This window comes from Ambystoma mexicanum, chromosome 1q (assembly GCF_040938575.1).
Source record: "Ambystoma mexicanum isolate Mex_15411 chromosome 1q, UKY_AmexF1_1, whole genome shotgun sequence".
Classification (NCBI taxonomy): Eukaryota; Metazoa; Chordata; class Amphibia; order Caudata; family Ambystomatidae; genus Ambystoma; species Ambystoma mexicanum.
Window position 1 is genome coordinate 1,281,895,050 of NC_090922.1, and position 17,644 is coordinate 1,281,912,693.

Consider the following 17,644-nt stretch of genomic DNA (forward strand, 5'->3'; position numbering starts at 1 on the left):
TGAAGATTTTATTCTGTATTTCGCAGGTGGCTCACTGCCTCCGAAATAAGGAATTTTCCATCCGCCCTTGCCCTTGGATGTGAACACTGTCTCTGTCTACATCTCTTCTTCCATATTTTGAGGCCTATGGCTTCATGTGACTTCACTTCAGTCCATCTATGGTTTCCCTATATGTTCTAATAATTATTTTTTTTATAGATTAGTATTGATCTAGCCCTTATAGTTTCCTTATATGTCCCTGTAGATCATTATGGTTAGTTGCTATGAAGCAATTGCAAGCTCGGTCCATGTATGCTCAGCTTTCTTGAGTTTCTGCATTTGGCTAGTGGAAAGGAAAGGCTTTTGATGATACTTGTGTGTATCTGTCCTCTATCTATAGGACGGTGTAAGCATGTTCTTCATGAGTGCATGTGTGTCTGCGTAACATCATGCAGGAGTGCAAATTTACTTCATGACTGTTATGTTGTGTTGTCACAAGTGACATCAGCACAGTTGGATTTTATTATCAGTCAACTTGAGCCAGTGATGAGACACCTGTCTCTTCGAAGCCGTTGATTGGACAGGGTTTGAATGGTCATCTGAAAGAATATTGTAGGGAATTGCTTGTATGACTCTCGGCTCGCGGTGGTCACGCGCGCTCTCTGTCAGTGTTCGGAGCGAGAGCCGCGTGACCACGGGAGACGGTTGAGAGGTTGAAAAAAGATCGGAGTTCGGGGCTCCGGGGAGCTCTGTAAAATAAAGAACTCACTTGTTAATTTCCGTGTTGCTTCAACTTCTTTCAAGTGGCGACGAGGAAGCACACACAGAGCTCGCCGCGGAGCCTGGTAACGTTCCCCATACGGCCACAAAGGAAGGTGCGTCGTCAGAGGCGTGGAGGTTGGGCCTCTGAAACCTGCAGAGCAGCGTGTGAGGAGTCGTGTGGAAGGGGGGGGGCTGCGGAGACTGTCTCGGCTGCGCCGGAGAGCGTAGCGCTGCAGGGGGACAGTCTCCCCACCTCTGCTGCTCCGAGTGGCTGTATGAGAAAAACAGCTCTTCCTGGTTGGTGCCGCCCACCCTGGCTCATTGGAGAAGGAGGTGAGGAGCAGGGAGAAGGGAGGTTGGGCACAACCGGAGGGGGAGGCACCTCAGAAAAGGAGGACAAGGCCAATCCTTGGCCATTACAGTGTGGGAGCGTCTCCAGGGAGACATTGAGACTGTGGCAAGACAAAGAGGGTGCAGCACAAAAGATTGTGTTGTGAAATAAGCATATGGTTATTAAACTGGCACCAGGATAAAAGTTGCCACAGTGCAATTTAAGCACTGGAAGACTAATGCACATAAAGAAGTGAATACTATAAGAGACATAAGATTGAGCAGGTGTGAACTTTGTGACATTTAGTGAAATTAGAGCACCAGGAGATACATAAAGATGGCTGCAGCTAGTATGTCGCCCCCACCACCGTTTCTGGCTGAACCTGGCGCTCCACCAATAAGATGGGACAGGTGGAAGAGGCTGTTTGACACGTACCTGATTGCCATTGGTGGGGATAAGTTTGCATCAGCTAGAAAGGAAGCAATTTTACTTCACAATTTGGGAACTGAAGACAGAGGTGTGTATGATGGGTTGCCTGATCCCCCACAGCTGGGCCAAGAAGAGGTGGATCAATATTCCATGGCGGAAAGAAAGTTGGAGATACACTTTGAAGCCAAGGAGAACATAACTTTTGAGAGGCATAAGTTCTTCCAAAGGACACAAGGTCCACAGGAGCCAGTGGAGAACTTTGTGGCAGCGTTGAGGTCCCTTAGTCACACGTGTGAATTTGGACTGCTCACAGACTCTCTCATAAGGGATCAGTTGGTGCGCTGTACGAATAATGTAAAGATACAAGAGAGACTATTGTCCAAAGACGCATCACTGGAAGTAGCTATAGACACGGCAAGAAGCATGGAACAGACCCAGAAATATATGACTAACATGAAGGGAGAAAAGTCGGAGGGAGAGGTGGCTGTGGTGAGGGGATTTCGTAAAGGGGTTCCCAACAAGGAAATAAGATGCTACAAGTGTGGAAGTAACCGCCACATTTCAACTAGCATGTTTTGTCCAGTCAGAAACATCTCTTGTCTGAAATGCAAGAAAAAGGGTCATTTTGCGAAAGTTTGCCGTGAGTCGGGAGTGGTGCAGAACATTGAAGAAGGAGGTAGGGTTCCCGAGCAAGAAGAAGATTGTTCAGTGGGAATCAGCAGCCAGACAAAGCATATACTAGAAGTGTCAGAGGTATCGAATAAAGGTGGTGCACCTTTAGATGTGTTCATGGTCAATGGGAAGGCAATAACAATGAAGGTGGACAGTTGTTCGCCATGGACTTTGATGTCGAAAGCAACATTCTTAGGTTGCATGCAGGGAGATGTGAAGCAACTGAAGGAACACAAGATCGAACCTTATGCGTATGGGAATGTGAGAATTGAAATTTTGGGCATGTTCCAGGCTTCGATTGACTATAAAGGAAGAAGGTGTGAAGCAGAGATATACGTTACTCAAGAAGGTTCGTCACTCCTGGGATGGGGTGAACAGTGGAAGTTGGGTATCAGAATCCAAGTGAATGCGGAAAGGCCTATAGATGTGGCTGAGCTGAAGGATAGGTGGGAGAAGGAGTACCCTAAAGTGTTTCAAGATGAATTAGGAGTGCTGAAGGGGTTTGAACATCAGATTTAGCTGAAGGCAGGAGCCACTCCAAAAGTGCACAAGGTGAGGCCAGTGCGTCATGAACTGAATGAAAAGTTAAAAGTAGAAGTGGAATCACTACTGGAAAGAGGAATAATTGAGAAAAGTGAAAGCTCTGAATGGCTGTCGCCGGTGGTAGTAGCAGCAAAGGCAAATAGAGATATCAGACTGTATGTAGACTTGCGAGACTTGAACAGAAATATCTTGATTGATAGACATCCCCTGCCGATAATTGGTGATAAGTTATCCGTCTTAAACAATGCTAAAATATTTTCAGTCATTGATCTTTCTCAGGCATATCATCAGGTTCCACTGAAGGAGGATTGTCAGCATTTGACGGCATTCATTACAGTGTTTGGTACATTTAGATATTGCAGGATGCCGTTTGGTCTCGCCTCGGCGGCAGCTGTATTCCAAAGGGTAATGGAGACAGCGCTGTGCGGAGTGAAGAAGATTATTGTATTCCAAGATGATGTTCTGATATATGCGAATTCCACTGAAGAACATGAGGCAGTGTTGAGAAAGGTGTTAGACAGATTGAGTGAGGCAGGATTAACGGTGAAAAGGAGCAAGTGCAAGATTGGGGTACACAGGGTAGATTTTCTTGGTCATGAGATAGATGAAAAGGGTGAGAGGCCTAAGAGGAATTTGGTGGAAGCAGTGAAGGTTGCACCTGTACCAGAGAATAAGGAACAAGTGAAATCATTCCTAGGTTTGGCCGAATATTACCATACATTTGTGAAGGATTTTGCAAAAGTGTCTATTACTCTCAGAATGTTGCTCAAGAAAGGTGCAAAATTTGAATGGTCAGCAGAATGTGATGTGGCTTTTGAGTGTATCAAGCAAGCGGTGAGTGAGGCACCATCCATAGGAAGGTTTGATCCTAAGGATAAGATTGTTTTGTTGGTCGATGCGAGCATTCTTGGGCTGGGAGCAACATTGGTGCAGTATGACAGGGACAATACGGAAAGAGTTATTTCGTTTGCGTCTAGGACGTTGAGAGGTGCAGAGTGCAAATATTCTGTTATTGAAAGGGAAACCTTGGCTATGTTCTGGGCAGTGAGCCATTTCAAGTATTTCTTGTGGGGAAGAAGATTTGTGGTTAGGTCGGACCACAAGCCCATGGTTCAACTTTTTGAGAGTGGAAGATGGGCGTTAGGTTCCCCAAGGATCAGCAGGTGGGGTTTGGGGCTCCAAAATTTTAACTTTGATGTGAGCTATCTGCCGGGAAAGAGAAATGTGGTGGTCTTGTGGAAGAAAGAGAGGCAGAGGAGGAGTCGGTTGTGGCAGAAATACTGAATGCAGTTAGCAAGGATGAGTGGACACGGGAAGAAGATATTGATGAGGATCTTAGACTTATAAAGGGCTGGACTGTGAACGGATGGCCTGCAAAAGGAGATTTGGATAGTAAATTCAATACTTGGTGGGAGATAAGGGATTAGTTGAACCTGTGTGAAGACATGCTGAGAAGAGGAAGGTGTGTTGTTCCTCCACAGTCTCTCAGGTCGGTGCTGGTTAGATTGGCCCATCAGGGTCACCCGGGAGAAGCTGCTATGAAAAGAAAATTGAGGCAAAATTATTGGTGGCCGGGAATCGATAGATGTGCTGAAAGGTTTGTCAAAGATTGTATGACCTGTCAAACGAGTGACAAGTGCAGAGTAGTAAGGGAGGCCCCTTTGATACCTAATGTGGTGCCAGACCAGCCTTGGTGCAAATTGGCGGTGGACATTATGGGTCCTGTAGCAGGTCTGGGAGATGGCCAGAAGTTTTTTTTTGTTGTAGTGGATTTTCATTCTAAATGGTTTGAATGGGAAGCGGTGAAAGAGGTTACGGCTAAGGAGTTGATTTGTTTTTTGGAGAGACTGTTCCTTAAAGAAGGGGTGCCTATTGAAATTGTGTCTGATAATGGGGTACAATTTGTATCTGAGGCAATGAGGAAATTTCTTGCAGGCTATAGCATAAAACACACGAGGACTGCGTTGTATAATCCTAAGGCGAATAGTCTTGTTGAAAGAGTCAATAGGTACATCAAAGGGGGTCTGCAGATGGCCATGAAATCGGGACAACCATGGAGGGAGGTATTAAGGTTACTAATGTGGAATTACGTTACCACGCCACACTCTGTAACTGGTGTATCTCCATTTGTATCATTGAAAGGTAGGGAACCTGGAACAAGGCTTTGTCCAGTATGGCTGGGAATGGCCAAGGTGGTGAATGTTGATCGGGATCACATTATGAAGCTTATTACGTTGAGTCAGGAGAGGAATAAGGAATTGTTTGATGACAGGATGAGGGTGAAAGAACAGGAATGGAAGGTTGGGGAGAAGGTGTATGTTAAAAATCCCAGACTGGTAAACAAATGTGTGGAAAGTAAGTTCCTGGGACCGAAGAAGATATGTGCAATAAGAATTAATGTGGTTATTTTGGAGGGAGGTGAAGTTTGGTCAAAAGGAAGGTTGGCAAGAGTAGGTGATGTGAATGTCAGTAAGTCAGATGAGAAAGTGAGGGAAGGAGTTGTGAAGGTTGGTTACAGTACATTAGGAAAGGAGATGAAAGAAGGTGCGGTAGATGGAAGAAATGTTGAAAGGAAAATTGATACAGATGCGAGAGCTAATGAAGAATGTTTGGATAGGACTAGATCAAAGCCTGTGTGGATGAGGGATTATGAAACTTGAAATACCTAGATCTCATTCCATGTAAGGTATAATGTAAATGGAAGTATGGTAATATTTTATTCTTATCAGAATTGATCGAATTCTTCTATGTCTTTAGGTTTATCGGTTACATTAGTTATTTTACTGACTGTTCCTTCTTTGTTGTTGTTCTATATTTGTTCTATTATAAAGGGGAAGATGTGTAGGGAATTGCTTGTATGACTCTCGGCTCGCGGTGGTCACACGCGCTCTCTGTCAGTGTTCGGAACGAGAGCCGCGTGACCACAGGAGACGGTTGAGAGGTTGAAAAAAGATCGGAGTTGAGTATCTGTTCGGGGCTCCGGGGAGCTCCGTAAAATAAAGAACTCACTTGTTCATTTCCGTGTTGCTTCAACTTCTTTCAAATATCTCTTTCCATACATAGAATACACTGGTGTCCCTGGTGGTTGGACGAACAGCGAGTTGCATCTCTTGTTTCTCATCCTTCGGGCTGAGTTGCACATAGGGGATATGAGGGCTATTCCAGGTACCATCTCTTCAGTGGCACTCATGGGGAGGGGCTACTGCTGTGGGGGGCACAGTGCGTGGCAGGTCAGTGCTGTCCTATGTTTTGGTATGTTCCTGTGGCATGGTTACTGTTGCTTTGCATAACTCTTCACTTCCAATTGTACCCTCATGCATATGAAAACCTCTACTGCAGATGTATGGATTTTGTTTGCAATGTGTTTGAGGTGGTAAGTCTGCAGAGCCATGTACAGCTGGTTGGTGTGTGTGTGTGTTTGTGTATGTGTGTCTGTCCTTGGCTGAGTGCCACTTCTGAGTGCCTGATTGTCCATGCCCAGCGAACCTAATATTAGGTCAGGGATGAAGAGCAACGTCCCAGGATCATTCTTGAGACTTAGAATAGTGGGCATGTTCTGTGGTTCTATGGGGATCAAACAGAGTGGTGGCACAGCATATCAATGATGGATGTTACACTTTCATCTCTGTTACAGGTGCATTCCAGGCTCAGTGCCAGGCCACAAGCATCAGCTACATCATATTGGCTACCTCCACATACACCTCCAAGTTTGCGCGAGTGAGGGCTGCTAACTTCTTGGGGGCAGATTTTGCCATCCATGGTGAACTGGCGCTGCTGTACTAGGATACCCTTTTCTACCCAAAGCAGCAGCTTGGGGCCATTGGACATAGGAGTATCTGGCAGGAGATCACCACTGCCATCAATGTTGTGGAGGTGGCCGTCCATACCCCAGAAAACATTCTAAAACGCTGGGACGATATGAGGATCTGGAGCCAGTAGAAGGCCAGGGCAGACATCGAGGCAGGACCCACTGCAGAGGTGCACTCTGGCGTGCACCATTTCACCTGTCTGGATCATGCAGAGGGTGAACCCTCGCTCTTATCACCAAGGTCCTCGTGCTGCAGGCTCAGATCCAGGCTGCCAGTGAGTCCACAGTGTCAGTACAATGGGGCAGAATGGGTATGCCATATGAAGAGGATGCATGTTGGGAAGACACTGGTTGATATACAGAGCAATGTAGTTTAATGTAATGTAAAATAGAAGGGGTACCTGTTTTAACGTCCCTAGTTCTACAGATCAATCAATCAGAAAATACAATAGAGCTCGAACTAGTGGACAAAGACAAGGATGACGGAGTGCACAAGTGATTTTTGACTTGGTTTCAATTCCCAAGATTTTTCATTTTATTCAAGAAAATATACTATGTCTAAAAACATATTAAACAATTCCTACAATACTATGGCCCATTCACTCTTCTATTCATTCACATTCATATTGTTCTCATCAGTCTCTCATTCCACAATTCATTCTTTGAAAAAATGGTCTGTATATAAAAAACAGTTAAACATCTGTTATATCTCCATGTGATTACAATTCATTGTAAAACATCCCACCAATTTTGGGGTATCACAAAAGTCTGTATTCTATTATTTCCACAGCTTCACGTCGACACGTGTTTCAGTTGCTCTCTGCGAGCATCGACATTAATACTCTCTCTGTACAGCAACCTTCCTCAGGACAAAACAACCCATTTTTCAGGCACATATATTGACATGGGCCACACCATCTATAAAAATACATAAAACACTACATATGTATTGTGCACTCCTGTCAATCCTTTTCAAGTTATTTGATTGCATATTAATATGGTATGCTTTAAAATTTGTAAAGCATCATCTGACTCACCTCCTATCCAATGGAATCAGGAGGGGCAGGATATAATATTCAATTTCAGCACATCTTAGTTGGAATCTGCAGGATGATTGTCCTCTGATCTAAGGGGTTAAGGCATATGTCTATTACCATCTATTGTACCCAATTTGCTTGATCGTAAAAGCCAACATTATTTATATAATTTAGCAAGTCCCAAGAGGTACCCATCAATGAATAGGAACCAAGTTAGAAATAAATAGCTCTATCACTTACTCAAAAGTGAAAACAGCCACAGTTTACGATGTTGATTCGTTTTTAAGCATATTATTCGGTGGAAAAAATGACTTCTAGTTCCGAGGCTTCCCTTCTTTCAACACCTTGCTTTTAGTTCATCTAGTAGTTGGGTTTTAGCTGGTACGTGAATCTGTAAAGATATACAGAAAGCTTAGTTAGTTCTATAAGTTCTGTGTGACTGAAGTTATTCAGTATAGAAGAATCTCACTTCAAGTTTAAGTATTTTTCTTTTTGTTGTTTGAGAAAGCACTAGTGCTCCCACTTGTCCAAGTTAGGGCGCACGAGCCTCTAGTAATTGGTTCAGATGCAAGCCAAACCTTATTATTTTATAAATGCGTGAGTCTCTAATATTTAGATAGAAGCCAGTCCGTGTTCTTTCTAGGACGGCAACATTATTCAATTATCACCATTCATGCCCTTATTAAATGGTTGGGGAACAAGTGTCTCCAGTTCTTAATTCTAACTGGGACGACACCATCTCGTATCCAAGAGTGCATAGTTTCTACTTTAGCGCTATTCGAGTGCCCAGATCCAGCGGCTGCCCTGTATGTTCAAACTTACCTTATTCACTCCGTTTGTGGATTTTCCTTTCCGCCTACACCGCAGCATTCGCAGTGTAGCCGGCGAGGTCGCGAGATACCATCAACACGACTCCTTGTGTTAGTGCTTGTAGAAAAAGGACTATGAAGCACTCGCGTACATGAGGGAAAGCCTCCTCATTTCGCGGGCTGTGCATCAACTCCTTATTTTTTATTTTATTCATGAACCATCTCACTGAGATACTTAAACTTCTGTTGTGAAAATTGGTAATCGCCGAAAAACTCAGGGATCGCAATTGCAATACCTCTATATTAGTCATAGAGATGAAAAACAGACTGTTAAAATGTCTGTTGCCGAATATTTTCAATTATTTCAGCAAAATATATATATAAAGTGCTCTAGGATGCGGCATGTTTTGCTCAGCATATTCTTTAGGCGTATTTTTTGCAAAAACATTCAGTATTCTACCTGCATCAGGAGTGTTCAATTAGGCCCCCTTGCTGTTCATTTCCTATCTAATACAGCAAAAAAAGATTTTACATATTTGCAATCAGATGGTTCCATTCCACGGATAAGTTCAAACCCTGTTTCACTGTGTCTAAAGTATGTATCCAGCGTTGTTCCTTCTGATGTAAGAGAGTGCCCATGTCACCACCTCTCTTTGAAGGCTTTATTACTTGTAACACAAACCAAGTAAGGTCTGTGTCTTTATGCCCATATCTCCCAAAATGTTCCACAAGCGGCTTGTCCGCCACTTTGTTCCTTATACATGATCTGTGTTCCGAGATACGCTGTCGTACTTCCCTGGTAGTCTTGCCTATATATAATAGGTCACAGGGACATCTGATTACGTAAATGGCATTCTTGGTTTTGCAGTTGGTATGTGTTCTAAGTTGCCATTTAACTTGTCTATATTCAAAGTCAGTTCTTACTTCTGCCAGAGGGCAAGCTACACATCCTCCGCATTTATGGTGACCAATCACCGGGGGCAACCCCCATTGGTTTAGTATTGTCTGGTTATTTTTTGGCTCCACATATGTATGTACTAATTTTTGCCCAAGGTTTTGGTTCCTTTTAAAAGCAAACATCGGTCTCCGATGTAGGGACCCCACTTGCTTAACAAGATCCCAGTTGTGGTTGACTATCTTCTTAATCTGGTTACTTATTGGATTATAGGTAGTAACACAGACCAGTCGCTCTTCTTTTTCTTTTGGACAGTGTGTTAAACATACATCTCTATTAGTATTTTTTGCCCTCTTCAGATTGTTTTTGACAAGTCGTGTTGGGTAACCCCTCTCCACCAGTCTATCTTGTAGCTGTTTTGAGTGTTCCATATATTCTTGGTTAGTGCTACAGTTGCGGCGTATTCTTAAAAATTGCCCATACGGTAAGTTATATTGTAGGCCTGCAGGGTGAAAGCTGTTATAGTGCAACAGAGTGTTACGGTCTGTTGGCTTTCTATAGAGAGTTGTCTCCAGTCTAGCTCCTGCCTTTCTAATAATTAAATCTAGAAAACTCACCTCGACCATGCTTGATTCCATGGTGAACCTGATATATGGGTATCCTGTCCGTTTAGCCATTGATGGAATGTTTTCAAAGATTCTGCATTGCCTGTCCATGTTAAAAAAAATTTCATCAATATACCTATGCCAACCCATCAGGTGTTGGCATAGGTCTGGGATGGCTTGGAGTGCATTCAGTTGTCCTGATACAAATTTGTCCTCGAAATCTGCCATATACAGGTTCGCCACATCAGGGGCAAATGTTGCCCCTATGCTAACACCTCTACACTGCTTGTATAACTGTTGTTTATGTAGGAAAAAATGTTCAGTCATCGCCAACCTAGCACATTCAAGTATAAATGGGGTTGGTGGTTGGTGAGGTATAGTACGGGTATTCAAGAATCTGCCCAAGACATCCAGGCATTCGAGCTGCGGAATTGCTGTATACAGCAATTCGACGTCCATTGTTGCAAGGATCAATCCCGGAGGGCACTCAATTTCTTGTGTAATTTTGATCATGCTTGTTGAGTCCTTGACGTAGCTTGGCATCATCTCCACAAAAGGTTTTAAGAAGAATTCTACATACACTGACAATGGCTCGAGTAAGGAATTTATAGCAGAGACGATGGGCCTTCCAGGAGGATTTATTTTGTCTTTGTGGATTTTCAGCAGTATATAAAATGCTGCCGTTTTTGGATAACTTTTGTTCAGAAAGCGTCTTTCTCCCTCACTGATCCATTCTTCTCTTATTGCATGGTCAGTAAGGCTTTTTATTTCCTCTTTCAGTCTTACAGTGGGATCTTGTCCAAGAATTTTATAGGAGTTTGTATCCCCCAAGAGTCTTAGGCATTCTTTTTCATAGTTACTAGTTTTCATAATAACTATCCCGCCCCCCTTGTCCGCGGGTATAATGGTAATGCCATCTGTGTCACACAGTTTATTTAAGCTGTTTCTTTCAGCTCTGGTTAAATTATCTGGTTGGAAATTTTTCTTCTTGATGGCTTCCTTCACTTCTTTTGTAACCTTATTTTCAAAAGCCAGGATCTCAGGCGGGCATGCATGTGGGGAAGGGTTAAAGGTAGATTTGTTCTTGAGACCGGTTCTGTTGGGTATATCTTCGTTGTCACCAGATGTTCTTTGTTGGGTCCTATCTAGATTTGGTAGAAAAATCTCGAAATAATGTTTAAGTCGTATATTTCGAAAGAAACGATGAAACTCAATTTCTATCGTAAAAGGATCTGCCTTTGTGGTGGGAACGAAAGATAAACCTTTCGACAAAATTTTTAGTTTGTTCGGGTTCAGGACCATTGTTGATAAGTTGATAATGGGTATTTTTTCTCCATTAACTAATGGTTCTGATACCATTGTTGTGTTCTCATTCCTGGTCCCTGGTTGTATCGTCCCTGATTTTGTCTTGGGCGCCCTCTCTGGTTGCCTCGGTAAAAACCCCTCTGCTGTTGACCTCTTCCTCCTGTATTAATGGGTCCCTGATTATTCAATGACGGATCTGAACCACTTGATGAACCAGAAGTATTAGAAAAAGAAACAAACCTTTTGTTTCTCCTATAGTTAGCTGTTCCCACTTGAGTGGTGAAAAAACCTTCTTTCAAATATGGATAAGTTTTTTCTTCCGAATAATTTGCCACATCTTTTTGGAATTTAAAGATTTTGCGATCAAGGTTAATTTTCCTGAACTTAACGATTTCCACTTCCAGATCTTCCAATTGTTTTTTGGCATCTTTAATTGTTTTGCTTTCTGAGAATGCTTTTTCCAAGGCAGACAATTTGTCTCCCTGCTTCTTAGTTTCCTCCTCCGCCGTTTCGATTATTAGGATGATCCAATCCCGAGAACACTTGTTGCCAACCCCACTGAAGTTCTTGTGGAACTTGGGGTTGTCAACAAATATCCTCGGGATGTTTCTCACCTGGAGTCCCTCTGGGATAATCCCCGCTTGCAAATATTGCAACATGAACTTCCCATGGAGATCAGTTCTTGTCAACGTTTTCATTTTTTGTGTAATTTTTTCAATGTCGTCTATTCCTTCCACTACGGGCACTGCCGCAATAACATCAGCTGCTAATGCCGGTACTCCCATGAGCCTTCGAAAATGCTCATCAGTAAACAAAATGACATGTACGTTTTCCATTATTATGGGGCTTTCTAATCACCCACCAGTAGTAATTGCCCCTACAGCCGCGGGCTGCACTTACAATGCAAAATAGAAGGAGTACCTGTTTTAACATCCCTAGTTCTACAGGTCAATCAATCAGAAAATACAATAGAGCTCGAACTAGTGGACAAAGACAAGGATGACAGAGTGCACAAGTGATTTTTGACTTGGTTTCAATTCCCAAGATTTTTCATTTTATTCAAGAAAAAATACTATGTCTAAAAACATATTAAACAATTCCTACAATACTATGGCCCATTCGCTTTTCTATTCATTCACATTCATACTGTTCTCATCAGTCTCTCATTCCACAATTCATTCTTTGAAAAAATGGTCTGTATATAAAAAACAGTTAAACATCTGTTATATCTCCATGTGATTACAATTCATTGTAAAACATCCCACCAATTTTGGGGTATCACAAAAGTCTTTATTCTATTATTTCTACAGCTTCACATCGACACGTGTTTCAGTTGCTCTCTGCGAGCATCGACATTAATACTCTCTCCGTATGGCAACCTTCTTCAGGACAAAACAACCCATTTTTCAGGCACATATATTGACATGGGCCACACCATCTATAAAAATACATAAAACACTACATAAGTATTGTGCACTCCCGTCAATCCTTTTCAAGTTATTTGATTGCATATTAATATGGTATGCATTAAAATTGGCATGGCTTATGTATGCAGTGTCCATGGTGCATGCAAGGTTCCACACTGTGTGGGTCCTAGGGGTGGGAGAGCCTGAGGAGGATATGCAAAGTGGGTCCTTGTATTCCGCTATGGCCTTGAGGACTTGCATGATGGCATCAATGGTTTTGAGTCATGAGTTACAGATCAAGGGATATCCACCCTTCAGGATCACTTCCCAATTGTCTTTTAACTGATGGACATATGTGGTCTAATTGAGAGGTGAGGGCCCAGGCCGCCATCTGCGTTGTAGGATGTGTGTTTATCGTTGGGGTATTCAAGGGATAGGGTGACACATCTGATGCAGGGGCATTGTCTGTTGGTGGCTGATAGCTATGCTATGTGGGAGGAGGTATTGAGCCTTGGATGGGCATTGATTGAGATGGGTGATGGATAGCTGACTCACCTGGTGTCTTGGGAGTCTACGGAGGAAAGCAAGGAGTCTGCAAGATCCATTGTAACCATGGCCATGTACCATGGTTGAAAGCAGGTCCTTGGTCGGTGGAGGTTGAGGAATGTTGGTGCTAATGATGGCTGCATGCTACAGTCCTCGTGTATGCCCCATCCATGTAGCCAGATGGCCCTGGTAACTATTGTGCCCTTGGAGTGCTGACTGCTCATTCTATGCAAATCCATGCATGCAATTGGTGGGGATGACATCTTGTATTACAAGGGTACATGTCTTTGTGTTCAGGATGATTCACAGAAGTTGTGCTGTGATGGGACCATGGCATTTGTATGTGAGATGGTGGTGTGGTACCTTGACAATCTTCAGACATGCAAAAGAAAAAGTTCCCACAATTGGGTTATTGGGTTACTCCCATCCCCTGCATACTCTCAATAGCTGAAAACAGCCAAGTAATAAAGAAAGAAATATCAATTGATTTGACCTGAGTTAATAGAACTAAGTTAGTAATTAAATAGCATAGTTTAATAAGCAATGTATATATATATATATATAGAATTATTTTTTCAACAATGTTCTTTTAATCTTCACACATTCTTCTTAAATGAGATACCCAACGCTTTTCAAGCTGAAATGCTGTTCTTCAGGGGTTCATATTTATGTTGTATAACTGTAATGTTACAAAGCACAATTATATGCAAATATGTCAATTTGTATTGAATAAATGGAACAAGATATAAAGGTACTATAAGCTTGAAAAGTCATCTTCAAGGATTGAGATTTTCAGTTATGTTCAATTCAAATGTACATGCTATGAACAAGTGAAATTGTCCAAACAACTGCAAAAATAGAAAGGAACAAATGTAATAATGGTTATGTTGTGTGCGTGCTGCCTCTGTACTAGGTAGATAAACACAAGATGCTGAGTCTCACCTTTCAAAGTCTTGTGTTGAGTTAAAACACATAGAAAACTTCAAGTTCCATGAGGTTGAAGGGACTCGTTTTAATCAAGCAGTCTAACATCTGCGAAATAAGAACATGAATGGGTATTGAGTGGTGCAAACCGCTCCCTAAATACCTTCATGAATGGAGGGTAGAAAATCATAATCACTTTCATTGTATTCTGCATTGTATTGTGCTGCAAGCCTTATAGTCGATGTCTCTCCCTGTGAAATAGGGAGTGAATAATGATGGCTGTCTTCCGACCTAAAACGGACTGAACTATGGAGTGAAGAGTTATTTTAGAAAGGCTTGTCCTGAGTGGAAACATCTAAATGCAATAGGTTCTGACTAGGTATCTCCCCCGGAGTTCAGATGTAAGTGGTGTTCTGTGACTTCTATCTACAAATGTCACAGAGAAGTAATGGAGGACTGCATTGCTACGGGAGGTAGTTGTTGGCAACGGGGGACGAGTGTGTGATGCCTTGTCGTCATCGCATACGTCTCTGGAAGAGAAACCTCCATACAAAAATCTTCTGTGAGAAGTCATGTTGCTAACGGAAGTAATTGTTTCTTTTGCATTACATATTCCCACAATCCATGTGCCAGGACCTTTTTTTATCCCCTGCACCTTAAGAGACTTTTAGGCCTATCTTGTGAGACCTATTCATTTGATTGACACTTAGGTGTGCAGTGTAGAATAACAGTTTTGTTAATCTTCCGACATGCACATGTCTACACACTTATGCTGAACGGCCTCTCCTCTCTCCCTTTTTAACCAGTGTTGCATGCAGATGAGGAGACCAGCACTGAGGATGAGCAGGTTCCCTGACCAGGGCTTTCCTGGAGGCTATGAAATCATGGCCACGACTGTCATCGTACACCTCATCTGAGGGACAGGTGGATCCCCGAGGGGACATCTTAGGATGTCGCTGGTGATGATATGCAGGACGTTTCCATGGACATGGAGGGTGAATTGTCAAGGGCAGAGGGTCAGGGATATTCCACAATCCCCACAGTTTAGGTTGGTCGCCACAGAGGTGCCATCTGGGGTGTCATGGTCAGATGTGGAGGAGGGGGAGGGGACCATTGTGAGCCTGACCATGCTTTTTTGTGGGTGTACGTCGTCGGATGTGCAGGCTGCTGACATGGGCCTGAGACAGCAGGTTGTGCACGACACAGTAGTGGAGTCAGCTCTTCACACTGTTGCAGGCCCATCGGTTACAGGGCTACACACCTTTGGTGATGCCACGACTCAGACAAGCCCTGCAGAGTGTAGGGGAGGCCATACGTATGCCATGCTGTCCTTGCTCTTGTCAGGCCATAGCCAGCAGGTGGCTGCCCTTGAGGCCCTTGATGTGATACGTGGCCAGTTCATAATCCATCTCGGGCATGGTTGCCACATCATGTCACAGATGGCTTGTGCACTTCTGTATGTGGTACAATTCGCACAGGCTACTCCAATGCCACCCACCTACTCCTCATCAACTGTGCCCGAGGCGGCCACAGGCATGGTTTCCAGGCTGGCCACCTCCTCGGGCTCCTTTGTCCCTGTCACCCTGCCAGCAAGTCTGGTCCCTCGTTCGTGGTCACTGGCAGTGCAAGTGGCCATGGAAGGCATTCAGGTGGTCCCACCAGCTGGGATGGCCTATGCACAGGATCATGCAGTGCAGGTGGACATGGCACTGGAGGTGACGGGTGCGGCAATTCTCCCCTCCAGGAGTCGCTTGTCTTGCCGAAGGGATTCCCAGCACCAGAGGCAGGCTGCCAGGCAACTGGAACTGTTGCGGCAGCAGAGGCAGGCACACCAGTGACTCATGGCATGAAGTACGCAGCAGGCATTCATAGTCCGGCAGCAGAGGCAGGTGGCAAGGCACCGGATACCTGTAGCCGCCAGATGCCAACTGCGACTCATGAGGCAGCAGGAGGATCAGAGGTTGCAGACAATGGAGGAGGCAGCTGCCAGGGACTCGGCTGCAGCACATGGAAGGAGGCATTGTCAGAAATAAGAGTGCAGCAGTGACTGTAAATATTTTGTTTTCTATGGGTTGGCATCATTTATTTCATTTTTTAAGGAAGATTCCTGTGATTTTTTTTTTGGTCTAATGTTTTCATGGTTATAGTTTGGTTTGCATTACAATACAGTGGTGTCTTTTGTTCTATCAGATGTGTGTGTTTATTTTGTCTTTTCATGTGATATTCACTTGTTGCTCTGTGATTTTGATAGCCCCAGTGTTGGTCCCTGTCATGTCTGTATATGTAATGTGAATGTCTGTGCTGTCTGATTTGTCCTTCTGTACAGAGTTGCATTCATTTCATGCACCGTGAATGCTAATGCATGTGTTACACTCCAGACGTCACTCCAACATCTGTAGGGCAGATGAGTTTGTGCGCAAGGGTTTTTGTATCTGTGCATGTGCTTCAGGTGAATGCATGTCAACAGCACCACGGGTGCCTCAGAGGTATGTAGGCATTGATTTCTCGAAGGAGTACACCATTGGAGACACATCTGTATAGGATGTGGATCTGAACAACCGGTGTACAATGGGGAGACGGGATGTAATGGTCCACTGAACACTCACACTTCAACGGATGGTGAGATGACACATTCATGTGAATGTACAGGTACCCTCAGATGTATTCTCTGCCATATTTGGTGTGGTGGGCCATGTGAAGTAGAATTCCTCAGGAGTGGTGTTAATGTGAACAAGTAGTTACAAAGGCCATACAGTGTCACTGTCAGTAATTAAGGTAGTAACCAATCCGAGTTGCATCAACAATTGTGGTCACTCATTTTGTACGCACCCTCACAGGTTGTAGTTTAAATGATGTGCGCACAATGTCCCTCCACAAGATGCTTTAGGGGGTTGTGGCTACACACTGGAGGGGGTGACACTTCTTGTGGATTTTGATGGCGTATTGGCTGGGTACTGACAGGTGGAGTTGTGGGCATTTTGGGACAGGGCTCAGTTCTTGTGGGGTGCAGACCCAGACAGCCCCTGCCTGGTCTAGCCCTCTCAAGGGTCCCGGTCCCACCCTCACTGCCTTCTCCATGCCTATACATCCAGCTGCTTGGCTTTGTTGACTCACATTCCACTCTGGTTATTTTGATCTGCTTGGTGTGTGCCCAGTGGTCAGGATTGACAGCACAGTGTGTCATGGTCCACCTCACTGTGCCCAGCTTGATTTTCCTCTGGTACAGCTTCCAGTCTCACTTCAGCGTCACTCTGGCCTCATGGCAACTGGGCGACACCTGCACTGGGGGCACTCAAGCCAGGTGTGGGGTGGCTTCCTGCCTTCCTGTTGCACACATACAGGTGCAGGTGTGCATCCACCAGCTGCACCACACAACCGCTAACTGGTTTTCATCCACTATTGTGCGCCCACAGAGTGGGTGCTGATGGAGAGAGGCAAGTGACAAATGTATGCGTGAACCATGGGTCCTATTTATTTCCATCCATGGGGATGAATGGCTGCAGGGTTGTGCGGATTCCGGGTGCACCTTGTGTGTGCTGGTCCTTTGAGGGGGATGCGTGGCTGTGGGGTTATGTGTGTGGTGTGGTTATACA